The sequence below is a fragment of the Coffea arabica genome, chromosome 1e, assembly GCF_036785885.1.
Source record: "Coffea arabica cultivar ET-39 chromosome 1e, Coffea Arabica ET-39 HiFi, whole genome shotgun sequence".
NCBI lineage: Eukaryota > Viridiplantae > Streptophyta > Magnoliopsida > Gentianales > Rubiaceae > Coffea > Coffea arabica.
The window spans coordinates 7,600,279-7,614,120 of record NC_092311.1 but is presented as its reverse complement, the minus strand read 5'-3'; the positions used below and the strand labels follow the sequence as shown (position 1 = coordinate 7,614,120).

General features: G+C 32.5%; 2 long non-coding RNA genes across 2 annotated transcripts; both read left to right on the top strand.

Annotated features, from left to right (window-relative positions):
- Positions 1 to 8,191: 8,191 nt before the first annotated feature.
- LOC140008498 (uncharacterized) lies at positions 8,192 to 8,911 on the top strand. The gene is made up of 2 exons (XR_011815885.1): positions 8,192 to 8,348; positions 8,611 to 8,911. It is a non-coding gene; the product is annotated as an uncharacterized lncRNA (long non-coding RNA).
- Positions 8,912 to 11,373: 2,462 nt separating this feature from the next.
- LOC140021229 (uncharacterized) lies at positions 11,374 to 13,842 on the top strand. The gene is made up of 2 exons (XR_011825118.1): positions 11,374 to 11,636; positions 13,527 to 13,842. It is a non-coding gene; the product is annotated as an uncharacterized lncRNA (long non-coding RNA).

Sequence of the window (13,842 nt, the reverse complement as noted above, 5' to 3'; positions counted from 1 at the left end):
GACAACGATAGATAAAAGAAATAAAATTTTCAAGGACAACACTCTTATGATCGCATTCCTTCCCAAAAATTGCCCCAGTTTTGGATTCAAAACCTGGGATCCCATTTTGACTCCCTTTTTTTTTTTTTTTGATATATCAACCACTAGAGGGAATTCAGCATTGGAAATCTTCACATTTTTCTTTTCATTTCATCATCCATTTTTTTCACACATTTTTCTTTGTTTCTCTTTCTCTTGTTTTTCTTTCTCTTTTTTTCTTACCAATACTGAGATCCCAAATGTCAATGATAGAATTGAAAACTCCCTAATTTTTGGAGTATAGATGGCCCCTCTTTCTTTCCAAAATTGAAGATCAAAATACCAATGGTAGTGTCAAATTCTCCAAACTTGTAATTTTTCTCCTTTTTTTCTTTCACTCTTTTTCTTTATTTGATGTCCCTTTCAAAATTTTTGAGCATCTTTGCCATTTTTTTTCAATTCTCAAATCTCCTTCCCCAATATGGGCTGCGATCATATGTGCTTTTGAAATGAACCACCGATTTAAGCTCAAATAAGGATGCAAAGGGTAAAAAGTGTTTAGATGGAAGAAATGACGGCCAAAGCATCATTCTTATTTCTCATGACAGCCAAAGTAAAGAATAGCCCGTTGGGAGAATCCATTCCCTTTTGACATTTGAAAATTTTTCCATGAAGGGTCATGATCATTGAGGCTTTTATGTGAAACGAAATTCCATTTTTTTAGAGCCTCAAATGGGGAAAACAAATGATAAAATCTGTATAGATAGAGAAACGAAAGCCTAAAGTATCATTCCAAATTTTCAAAACAAATAAGTAATGTACATTTTTGCTTTCACTCAGATGTGAATTGAATCTGGTTATAGACATACTGGACATTTTCACGGTAAAAATTGTCTCACTTTGAAGCTAGTCGACCAATGCGACTGACCTTGGAGTTTCAATAGAAGTCGACAAAAATAATAAAAAAGAAAAGTGTCGGGGTTGATATTTTATGAAAAACTATCAAATTTGAATGACCTCTTTTATTTTTGACTACTGTCATTGAATAGTTTAGACCACAAATTTAGTGTATAGAACAATTTTTGGGAATTGGACATACACTCATGAATTTTCAAACAAGAGATCGAAAAATCTCAATTTAATCTTATTTCTTAGGATTCATCATGAAATCTCCTAATAAGCGAATAAAGAATGAATATATACAAAATAATAATTGTCTAAAAATCTTTATTGTTCAAAATTTTTTTTTTGCTCAAATATAATATATATGAGAAAATAAAAATCTCTAAAGAATATATTTTCAAATATATACACACTTTCTCTTTCTATCTTTTGAGACAAAATGTATTAGAAACAATGAATCAAGAGATTTTTGAGATACTTTAGACTGGCATTTTTAGATGGAATTTTTCATTCATCATTAAATTATTTTTTTCATTGTAGGATCTGTCCAAAATCAAGTAACACTTGTAATTTTCAAAATTTATCAGATCAAAAATATTATCAGATATAAAAAAATATTTTTTTACCTTTTTAAAACAACTTTTATAAATGCAGGGGAGGGGGAAAAATTAAAAGAAAAATACCCAGAGTTAGTAATCAAAACTATAAAATTGGTATGCATGTCCTATGGGAGAGCCCTTTTATGCCAAGGGTTGGCCTAGCATGAAAAATGCAATCCTCTGGGGTAGGCACCATACAATACCTGATGGATCCGATCGACTTATTGAGATTCAATTGAAGAGCATTTGAAAAAAATTGGACTAATTGGATCTTCTTTTTCGGAAATGATAGACAACTAACAAAATGAGGACAAAGTTCGAATGGATTGATTGTTTTGATTGACACATAAAGTGATATTAAAAATCAATTTAGTGTGAAAAACTTATTTTTGAAAAGATTGAAATGTCTCGACTAGTTTCTTCGGTGAACCATAGATCGAAACTTTAAAAGAAAATAAATGAGTTAAATGAATCGAATGAAATTGATGGTTAGTTCAAAAATTGACTAGATTATCCTGAAAGTGAATAAAACTGATCCAATGGATTGGATGAAATTGAAAATTTATTCAAAAATAAATAAAATTGACTAAATGAATAATGAATTGGATGGAATTGATGATTTATTCAAAATTGATTGTATTGTCCTAAAAATGAATAAATTGGTCAAATGGATTGGATAGAATTGACAGTTTATTCAAAAATCGACTAGATCACTGGCCAAATGAACAGAATGAAATTGATGATTTATCCAAAATAAAATTGAATGAAAATGAAATTAAAAATGAGCAAAATTGTATGGATCGAATGATCTATAAAAAAATCGACTCAATCACCTTAGATGTAAAAATGGAATGAATGAAATTGATGATTTATCAAAATCGATGGAATTGTCTGCCCATTGGTAGTTTCAAAAAATTCATTGTGATTCATTAGTCTATGAGCCTTTGGAAATCAAGATTTTACCTTAACATTCTTATCATCTCAACAATGAGGAATTTGTGAATTTCTTCAACTTAATGTCCTTTACGCAAGGAATTTTTACCAATTCTGATAAAATGGCCAAAAAGTGATTATTAAAGGCTCATATTCTAATGCGTAAAAACTGTTCCATCATTCTCAATGCCGTCACACGGAAGGGATCGAATCCTACCTTACCTTGTACACTACCCTTTTGGATGGTACAAAAATATAAATGTGCAAGTCTCATTGGATTATATATCCGAAACAAAAGGTGGCTTATTCCTAACGCGGGATCCCTTATGCAGCATTCCCTCTAAAGTTGATGTATGATGCCAGTTTATTAAAGTGGTTAAATATGCAATGAAATAATTGACATATGATCTAAAAGTGCCCCATTTAAATGCCAGGGTAAGCCTAAAATGATGTGCAGTACATATTCATTTACAATTAACTAAAATTTAAACATGCTTGATATAAAAGGCGGTCTTATCCTAAACGAGTACCATGCCAGAACTCTTATTTCTAAAGTTTGTGTATGCAGAAAAAGAGAAAATAAGAAGAGATTAGTTCAACAAATAACACATAACACGTTGAGACAATAAATGATACAAGAATGAAAAATAAATAAAGCGAAGAAAGAGGGGTAAAATCCCTCCCCTCATGTCTAGTGTTACTAATCGGGTAGGGTTGACTCTATCCTAGGTAATTTCTAATATGGATGCATGAGTTTTGGCTTACTAATGCATCTAGACTCGATAAAGTTCAAGCTCCCAAGCCTTCAGACAAAGGGCAGAGGGCCATCAATCCCAAGGCCTTCGGTTGGTGGCTTGAGTGATTCCTTAGGTACCGCTATGGACGCAGCGCACACCATTCGCATACCTAAGGAAATCGATTCTAATCCTACAAGGAAATGTGGGATGGCGCCCACGAAAAAATAAAAATAGGGTAAAAAGCAATGCATGCACGTATGATGTATTTCCTTTTGAGGGGAGAGATTATAATTAAAACACGTGTGGAGGCTCTAAGGTGATATTCCCCCCACCCAAGATGCAAGCGCGATACAAGTATACAAACATAAGTAAATGAAAGTAAATAACAAATCATCGCATATACGGATATCAAGAGACGGTCGCGTGTGTGAAATGCAAAACATCCTAAAAAAGAAAAATACAACCTAGAACATCCAAATATGATCAATAAAAGGGTTAGAAAGAGAAAAGACAACTAAACCAAGTGCTTGGACTCTCTAGCGTCCCCAGTGGAGTCGCCAAGTTGTCGCGCCCCATTTTTCGCGATGAAAAAATAAATAAGAAGTTGTTTATAAAAGATGTGATCTTATTTAAAAATAAGTGAAAAATGACCTAGAATGGGACTTTAAAAATGCGACAATTTGGGTCCAAAAATTTAGTCTATAAAGGGTTTTTTAAGAAAAAGAGGAGTCGCCACTTGGTATTGAGTTTGGGTGTACCAAGTCACCCCAAAAATATTTTTTGATAAAAATAAGATAAAATAAAAACCTTTTTGACAACTCCAGGTCTTCCAAAAAACAAGAGCAAATGAGTTCGGGAGTCACGATTGAAGAAAGGGAAGGCAAATGTTCGATTAAATCAAACCTAAGGCACCCTTTCAACTTAGTCTAAGCTAGTTGCGAGATTTAGTCAAAATTTTCCTAATCTAATCCTTAATTTTATCACATTTGGATGTTTCCTACATAGATGCAAATCTAAATTTATAAAAATATCGAAAGGGACAAAATGTTCATTCAAGGGTTTAATTGAACCAATCGCATTAATTGCGAAGGCCAAAATAATTCCTTGAAGGTGTCATAAGTATGCAAATGATGAAATTAAAAGTAAAGAAAAAAAATTAAATTATATACATAGATATAAGTGATCAAAGAAAAAGGGAACGCAACATAAAAGGTACGGGAGGCAAAAATTCGTGACATAATTTTCTTATACAGAGATTAATGGGATATTTAAACTAAAAAGTTATAATCACCCATTTCCCATGTTTGAAAAATAATTATCCTAACATGAACAAGTAAATGAACTAGCTTAAATGAGATGCAATTCTAAATGACATGATTAGCACCTATAGCAGGTAGGGGTTAATATAGTAGGGAATATCATACAAATGAGAAAAGATCCTAAAAATGAAAAATATGTATGAGAATGTAGTGAATAGCACACAAAGATGAATCTAGCGCAAGACGACCTAAAGGGTCTAGCGTTGGACTAGCCCATTTCTAAAAATCCTTACTAGCGTTGGACTAGCAAATAAACGGAGGGAGAAGCCACAACTAGCGTTGAACTAGTGTGGTGACACCATGCATTTTTAATACATAATAAGACAAGTAGGCATAAATTAAAGCAAATAAACACATAAGAGCACGTAGCACGTAACACATAAGCATAATATCTAGATGCAAAAATTCTAAGGAAAGCAGGTAAGGCACGTAACACATAAGCCACATAAACACAGAGCCTACCTATTACATCGGGGAGCCTAACTACAATTCTAAAAGGGAAAAATATAATAAAACAAATCTAATTATCCTATCTATTACATTTTTGAGATATTTAAATGCCTCTCAAATAATTATAAAATTAACTAAACAAACATAAGAAAATTTAAATGAACATTCAAATCAAATAAACAAAGCATATAAAAATATATAAACACATAGGAGCACGTAGGAGCACATACGAGCACGTAATTGACATTGAAATAATAATAGGGGTACCTCCCTTTTGAAGTGGTGACTAAATGGAGTTAAATTGCCCTATTTATACTCAAAATGAACAAAAGAATCATGGCACCAATTTAATTGAAAAATAATAATAATAAAAATTCATCTTAATATGTCAAATGCATAGAAATTTAAGAACATCTAAAATTTACAATTTAAATATATTCAAAAGTGACATAATTAGCTATTAAAGAAAAGAAACAATCATAATAAAGACAGACAAAACTCACCAGGGACTGAATTGCAAAAATTGAAAACTTTTGGGGATAAAAATTATATTTTCCAAAGTTTTGGGGTCGAAATTAAATGAAAGTAAAATTCAGGGATCAAAATGCAATTAATTTAAGGAACAAAGTGAAAGAAATTTAAAATGTTCTGAGCCACAACAGAACTACTCTAAAGATCAGGGGCTAAAGTGCAAATTCGTAATCAGATCTTCTTAAGAAAACAGGCCACTGGGCCATTCTCTTATTTTTCCTGGCCAAAGGCCATCCGGCCCAAACGAAAGCTCAAGCCAAAATGCCCAGGCCAGCCCGTCTTTTATCAGTCAAGCCTAACAAAAAAATACATGGGCTCTGACCTTCTAGCCCAACCGAAAACCAAAAGAAATAAAACAAAACCCATTTTCGAAACCCAACCAAAACTAACTCTTGGCCCATCAGAAAAATAAACATTAGCCCAATTCTTTTCTCTCTTTTCTTTCCTTTCTTTTCTTTTCTTTCTTTTTTTTTTTTTCCTTCTTTCTGCTTCTGCTTTCTCCTTCTTCTCTACCGAGGAGCTGAAGCTCCCTTCTGGCCGACGGCGCCACCGCCGGTCATCGGCGACCTCTCCAGTCGCCAAAATTTTTCAAAATACACCTCCTCACTCAATTTTTCGCGTAGATTCCATTTTTAAAATTAATTTTTACAAAAAATGACCCGAAATGGGTCAAAATGCCAAGAAATCAGTTCAGTTTTTATTTTTTTTAAACCCTCAAATCTTCACCAAAAATCATAAAAATTATGCCAAAACCCTCCTTATAACTTCTACAATACAACTATAATATTAGTTTGACAAGTAAACAACAACAAAATGATGCATTAAATCAAAACAGCCCAAAAAATGAAGAAAATTATTCTAATGCTTTTAAGGCTCAAAAACTCCAAAATTTTGGATAACCAAGCATTTTCGGATCTACACTATCAGATGGTCATCTATTTTAGCAAAATGTACACACCAAATTCACTCCTTTAATTCGTTTTTTATTTTGGCATTTTATCAAATATTTAGCATGCATACAGAAATATTACTTCTCTTTCTTCAACCTTGCTCAAGCCATTTCCCAAATTTTGAACAATACAACAACAACAATAAAAGACAGCAAAAGCCACAAAATTTAACGATAAAATGTGGGGTTGACATGGTTAATAAAGCTGGAAAAATACCTCCACTCCAGCAAGAGCTTCTTCGGTCAAAATTTTGAAGGAATTTCAGCACCTCACACTCCAATTGCTTGTTGTCTTCATTTCCTTCCTTCACCTTTCTTTGCTCCGAGGACAGGTGCATGTGAGATTGAGAGAACCAGAGATGGAGCCGAGAGAAGGTTGAGGGAGATTTTTCTTCTCCTCTGTTTTTTTTTTTTTTTGTTCTTTTGAGGGAGAGAGCCGAGAGGGATGGAGATTTTCTTTTTTCTTTGTGGCTTCTCTGATGTTAGCAAAAGAAAAGGCTGAGAGTTTGTATTGGGAGCTGGCGTTTCCTTTTGGTTTCTTTTTGGGTCTTGTCTCTTGAGCTTCTTGTCTTCTGTCTGTGAGAGCCGAGAGAGGAGATCGAGGAAGTAAAGGTGGGGAGTTTGTGTGTTTGTTTGGTCAAAATGATTATTTTTTACCCAATGACAAGAAAGATCAAGAAAGTTGAGTGTAGAAATGGGTTAAGTGTTTTTTGGTAGGGAAAATGATGGAAATGTGTAAGTTTTGTAATAATTTGATTTTGATTTGATTTTTTATTTTTTTGATTTTTTTGTTTGTTTTTTTTCTAAAATAAATCTGCAAAAAATGAGAAAAATACACATTAAAATGTAAGAAAATAAATAACTGATTAAATAGAAAAAATTCACTAAAATATTGAAGATTGACAAAAATTTGGTGTCTACAGATCCCAATGTGAAATTAGCAGGAGATCAAGGTGCAGTACTTGATGATTCTAAGCAATATCGAAGACTTGTGGGTAAATTAAATTATCTCATTGTAACGAGATCTGACATTTCTTTTGCAGTGAGTGTTGTGAGTCAATTTCTTGATACCCCTCGTACTAGTCATTGGGATGCTGTTATACGGATTCTCAAGTATTTTAAGAGTGCTCCTGGAAAAGGGTTGCTGTATCAAAATCATGGACACACTGATATTGAAGGATATAGTGATGCAGATTGAGCTTGTTCTGCCTCAGATCGAACATCGACTACAGGATATTGTGTGTTTGTTGGTGGTAATTTAGTGTCTTGGAAGAGTAAGAAGTAAACAGTTGTCTCTAGATCAAGTGCAGAATCTGAATACCGTGCTATAACTCACACTATTTGTGAGTTGATTTGGTTGAAGAGTATGTTACTTGAAATTAGGTTTAAGCATAAACAACCTATGAATTTAGTGTGTGATAATCAGGCTGCTGTCCATATTGCGTCTAATCCAGTGTTTCATGAAAGGACAAAACATATTGAAATTGATTGTCACTTCATTCGAGAGAAATTGTTTGATGGAGTCATTAAGGCATCTCATGTACCGTCTGTAGATCAATTGGCTGATTTGTTTACCAAGAGTTTAGGGGGCTCTAGGGTGAAATACATTTGTAACAAGTTGGGTGCTTATGATATATATGCTCCAACTTGAGGGGAGTGTTAGAAGAATATCAGTATTCTTGTAGATAATAAATTAATAAGGGTATTCTTGTAAATAGTTGGTTAGATTTGTACTCCTATAAATACTAGTTAATCACTCATAATACAGTGACTAGATGTTTTCCTCCCAAGATACCTGTTAACAGTTTCCAAGCAAAAATGTATGGATGGTGATGTGGTAGAAAATTGTTCTCTCAAGGAGTGATGATCATTCTTCTAGAAAGCAATATGCGACGGAGTAAATGAACAGGTATGTGGTCTCAGTGGATTAAAGGTCTACTATGTTTGTGTTGCAGTTGCCATAACTTCAAATCAATCACATATAAAAATTGAGCTTTGCACTTTGTGTTTTTGATGACTTAATTGATACGACTTTGCTTAATTTTTGTTCTTTAGGAATTTTTGTAATACCTTCTTCATAAGTTTTGAAGATTTGACATGGCTAATTTTACCCTTAATATTACTGTAATGTAACACGGTGATTTTTTTTCCTGAATCTGTTTCGGAAGCAGACTTCATTTTGTTGGAAAAAGAACCACATGGCTCCCTGTTGTTTTTGTGAGAATGTCAAAGGGAAGAAATTATTTGTCACTGACCATGCAGGTTTCGCAAATGAAGGTGGTTACCAATTACAGTTATTTCGCTTATTAAATTGCATTAGCCTTGATGGAGACTTCTCAAACACCAAACAGAAAAATTGAAAGTGTTATGTCCTGTGGTGCTTGGAATGCAAAAATGAAGGCAATGATTTGGCTATATCTGAGATTTGTGAAGACCAATGAAGATGGTAAATCAATAGTAAATGTTACACAAGGAAGTTCTTCAAGGTGGTTCATTCCACATGATAGAGGTACTGTGCCACAAGTCTCTTCTTCTAAGGTTAGATGAGCATATTTCAGCATAGCCATTGAAATGAAGTTGACAGTTAACTCTAACAAATTCAATGAAGAAGGAAACTACTTGCCCACAACTTTAGAATAGTGACATTCTTTTGCTGCTTCCTTCTGAAAAAGGTTATCCTTTACTGGTCCTTTTTTGTCCCAAATATCTGTGTGTTAGGAGAAATCAGTCTGCTCAAAAGAAGGTACTTAGAGGCTAAATTTGTTGATTATTGGTTTTGAATGATAGTACATGAAGGGTCAACCATGTCTTTTTTGCTTGGGATTATTTTGCCAAACTAGCTAAAATTAGGACCTCAATTTTTAAGCAGAGGAAGGATTATCATCTCCCTCTTCTTCTAAATTTTACATAGACATATAGCTTTCATTCTTATGTTCTATTAACATTGACATTCGTGCAAATTTTATTGCCTTTGCTAATTTTTGCGTTCCATTTTTGGTTCATCCACTAATTGGTTAGAATGATCATCTTTCCATTACTAGTTGCTTATAGAGTTCTTTGCTTATTGTGAACTGTTAATTGGATATCTATGTCAATATTTAAGACAATCAGTGTCTAACAGGCTATGTTGGAACACGTACAAAGCAACAGTTTCCGAGCTGTAGCGTATGAATGTAGTTTCGATTGATTAAAAGCTTGCTTCTCTTGAAGTTGGCATGTCTTTCACATACACATGGAAGTGCCTGAGAAGTTTTCATGTATTTTGTAGGTTTCTTCTAATTTGATTTGCTTCAGACTAAGGAAAGCGTATCAAGGAACCAATTTGCTCGCATGGCTGAGACCAGTAGCCAATTTGGTTGATCTTGGTTCCATTATAAGCTCTCTAGATTCCTCTACTTGTTGATCGTATGAACATAGATCTTATATCATTGGAAGCATTGAATGTGAGAGGATGAGAAGGCAAGAACATTGGAAGCTAGTTGTTGGATTGTAGGTGTGAAAAAGTCCTTCAATTCAATTCACATTGGAAGTATTAAATGTTCGAGAACATATTGTGGAAAGGATTGATAGAATTGCATTAAAGTTAGCTTTCTTTTTTTTTTAAGTATAAGCAAAGGATTCGAACTCGAGACCTTTTACTTACACTTCCTGCCCCGTACCACCCAACTCATTGCTCCTCCCTAGAGTTGCAAAGATATACACGTATTCATAAAATGCATATTATAACGTAAGGGGATGTTTGATAACCCCATTAAATACCTAAATTAATGCATTTTGTGCTTTTTCTATTAAATTTGTTTTATAACACAATTTTCTTACATATGAATGCATTGAGACCCACTTAATTCGTATACAAAGTTTCAAATGTAAGTTGTATCACTTGATTTGTTGAATTGTTGAATTATAACATTCAACCAAAACATGCTCAGACTCCTAGACAGTTTCATACAGATACACATTGATTATTAGATTTTCCCCTCCCTAAAGTATTGAACGCTTTCACTAATGTGATTTATAAATTAAAACTTTTTACCCTATGAAAATTTTTAGGAAATATCACAGTACACACCTTAGTTTAAATGTTCTACATCTATCCCTACCCCAATTTCATAGCCTAAAACTACATACTTGTTCGATAACCCAATTCAGTACTTAAATTTAATGGATTCAGCTATTAATATGTTTAGATGCATTTGATAACAAAAAAAATTAAGCACCTGAATCAATTAAGTGGTACTGAATTTTTTAGGTAAAACTTGTTTCTAAAAATAAGTGATGAGCGGTTTATTTATCATTTAATATAATATATACTCAAATGTATCATATTTAGTATTTAACAATTCAATAACTTATTAGATTCAGACTTCAGATTTCATATATCAAATTTTAGATTTCAGACTTCAATTTTTGTCAACCTCACCCTTCTATACTATCTCTTTCCTACTCAATATACTATTTAACTTTACAATTAGCCAATGATTTCCCCATAGTGCCTTGAAATGCAATATGAACACTGTATATTTCTCATTCAATACATTTGGTCATGAATAAATTGTTATTGACTAATGAACTGAATCGATTCCCTTTGTTGTTTAGTAAGGTATCTTTGAAATATAAACATATTTTGCAATTCAAGGACAAAATATATAATTCTTTAGATGAAAGGTTTTCTTTTTTTACCTCCTATCTATATCTTTAAATCATTTTTAAATTTTCAAATACTATACAAATCACATGTTATAAATAAATGTTTGCATAGACATTTTTTATGAATTAGTATTAAACGCTATTATGTTTATTTTTCAACTATATGTAAAACTAAATATTTTTTGTAGAGACTAAAATTGTGAAATATTTGATGAACCAAATTGTAGATTTTAAAGAGAGGAAGGGGTTGGCGGCTGGGCTAAGTAGAAAGGCCGAGAGAAAAACATTGAAAAGGCAGGCGGTGGAAGTCTGAGAGAAAAGAGAGAGCGGCCAAGCTGGAAAAGAAAGAAACGAGGGAGGAAGAGAAAGGTGTGGAGAGCAAGAAAGGTTACGGGCGGAACAAGATAAGAACTTGGGAAGGAAAGAGAGCAGTTGAGAGTGGCGGCGGGAAAGGAAACAGAGAGCTACGGGCTGAGAAACGGAAAAGCTGAGAAAAAGGAGAGCTTGGGGAGGAAGACTCTGGAACAAGCCGAGAGAGGAGACTCAGGAGGTAACAAATGCATCTTGATCTAGCCAACTCATATTTTTTCTGTTAGCTCCTTTTCCTGATCTCTTTTGATTCAAAGATCTGTGTATTAATGGCTAAAAGATTTATTAAAAGAGCATTAGACATGGTTATAGGTTAGATCTTGATGTCATGGCTACACAGTTGTTAATCTCTAGGTCCGGTCCTTTGCTTTCAAAAGGCAGAACCAGTTTCTTTTGTTTTTTTTATATAATTTGTTTATCAATAGGGGTGACGATGTAATGTAAAATTATCTGCTTAGAATCTACATAAGAATTAAGGTTTAATGTAAAATTATCTGCTTAGAATCTATAATTACTATAATTAGTTTTGTCACCTGCCAGATTATTGCAAGAATTAGGTTCCTTATTTTATTTTATTTTTTGGACCTATTAAGTCAGGTGCTATTTCTTATTATTTTCTTGCTCCTATTAATTCATTTGCTATGTCAGTTACATTATCCACATGTGCAATGTTTCATAGCAATCATATTCCAGGTTAGCTGTTTTGTAAATTTTTGTGTTAGCTTCTGTACCATAATTGCAGAATCTCGCACTTGTCAAACCCTTAAACTCTTTAAAAACATAAATAAATGAATTCAATGACCCAAAATGATCATTGTATTCCATTTTTACTTGGAAACACTTAGTAATTTGTATTAAGTTTAAACAAAAAAAATTTCATAAAATTGAGCCTTAGCAAATTCCTACATCATATAAATAAAAAACAAACATAAGTTTTTTCAATTATAAGAGATGAATCTAACATGAAATACAAAAATTAAGTGACAATTTTTAACAAAATGGAAACAAGCCTATATATAAAAAATTAAAAGATTATTTGTCTAACTGTCACTAATTGTAATGGAGATTGATATTATTATTTAAAAACCTTTTCATTGCATCTATATTCTAATTAATATTGAAATGAACAACAAAGCAAACTTTGTGGTAGTAAAAATTAATTACTCAATTTTGAATTGGGCTACAATTTTGGTAATGAACCTCAATTATTTAAAATGTGAGTGTACATAGATGATCTGATGAATTCAATGTTTTTCTATTGCATATGATGATTAGATTTTTGGGCCTGTTTCTACAATAATTGGTTCAAAAATAACTTACCTAATTAATAAATCTAATCCTTATATACCTGGCACATTGCTAGATCTATTTGATCTAAAATAATATAACTATTTAGTATCACATGATAAATTTTCAGTAAAAGCTAGTCCTTGTACAATCTAGATTATCTTATTAGAGATAAAATAAAGGATTGATTTTGACTAAAAATTACCTAAAAATAAAAATTCTTTGATGCAAACTTTTATAGCAAGTAGATCATTTAGCAGCTTTTTAACTTTCTATATAAACATGTATTATTCCTGCAAATTCTATATCTCGAACATTGTCGGAGGTTTACATTATTGTCTCTTCTATATCTCTATTTTTATCTAACATGTATTGTATAGATTTAGATATAATTCTTTCCCTCCTCCTGATTACAGAATATATATTTCCTACTATAAACGATAGGTTTATCTTGATGCTATTCAAGGATGATCAATTTCACTTCTATTATGTCAAAATTTTTGAACTCTTTTTTCATGTGAAGCATTCTTACTCTTTTTTTTTTAAGGAAAATATAAATTTATGCAGGAAAAGAGAAATATAAGGGCTTGAGAGATAATTTTGCGTGGAACACTTGCCAGTTATTATTGACTAGGACTATTACTTAATATACCTCTTTAGTGAAATGTTTTGCTGTGTGTCTTGATCATTTCAAATGTCCTTGACTTGATTTATCCTTTTGTGTTTCATGTATAATTTTTTTTATCCCTATGCTAATTGTTCCTATTCTTGGTTTTCATGACAGGTATATCTTCTCTTGATCATCACAGGTATATCTTCTTGGTTGACATGATTTCCATTTTAAGCACTTTGAATTGCTTTACTTGTTGATCTAATGAATATGGATACGAAGATATCATATCAATGAAAGCATTCAAAGTGCGAGGATGAAAAGCCAGTAACATTAGTAGCTGTTGGATTGTACGAGTGAAAAAAGGCCTTGAATTCATGTTCCACCAATTGTTCTTATACTAAAGTTTTGCTCTAAACTATGGTACTCTATTTAATTTCACCTAAACAATATGTTTAGACAAAATTAAATCGAGATATATTACGTGCTA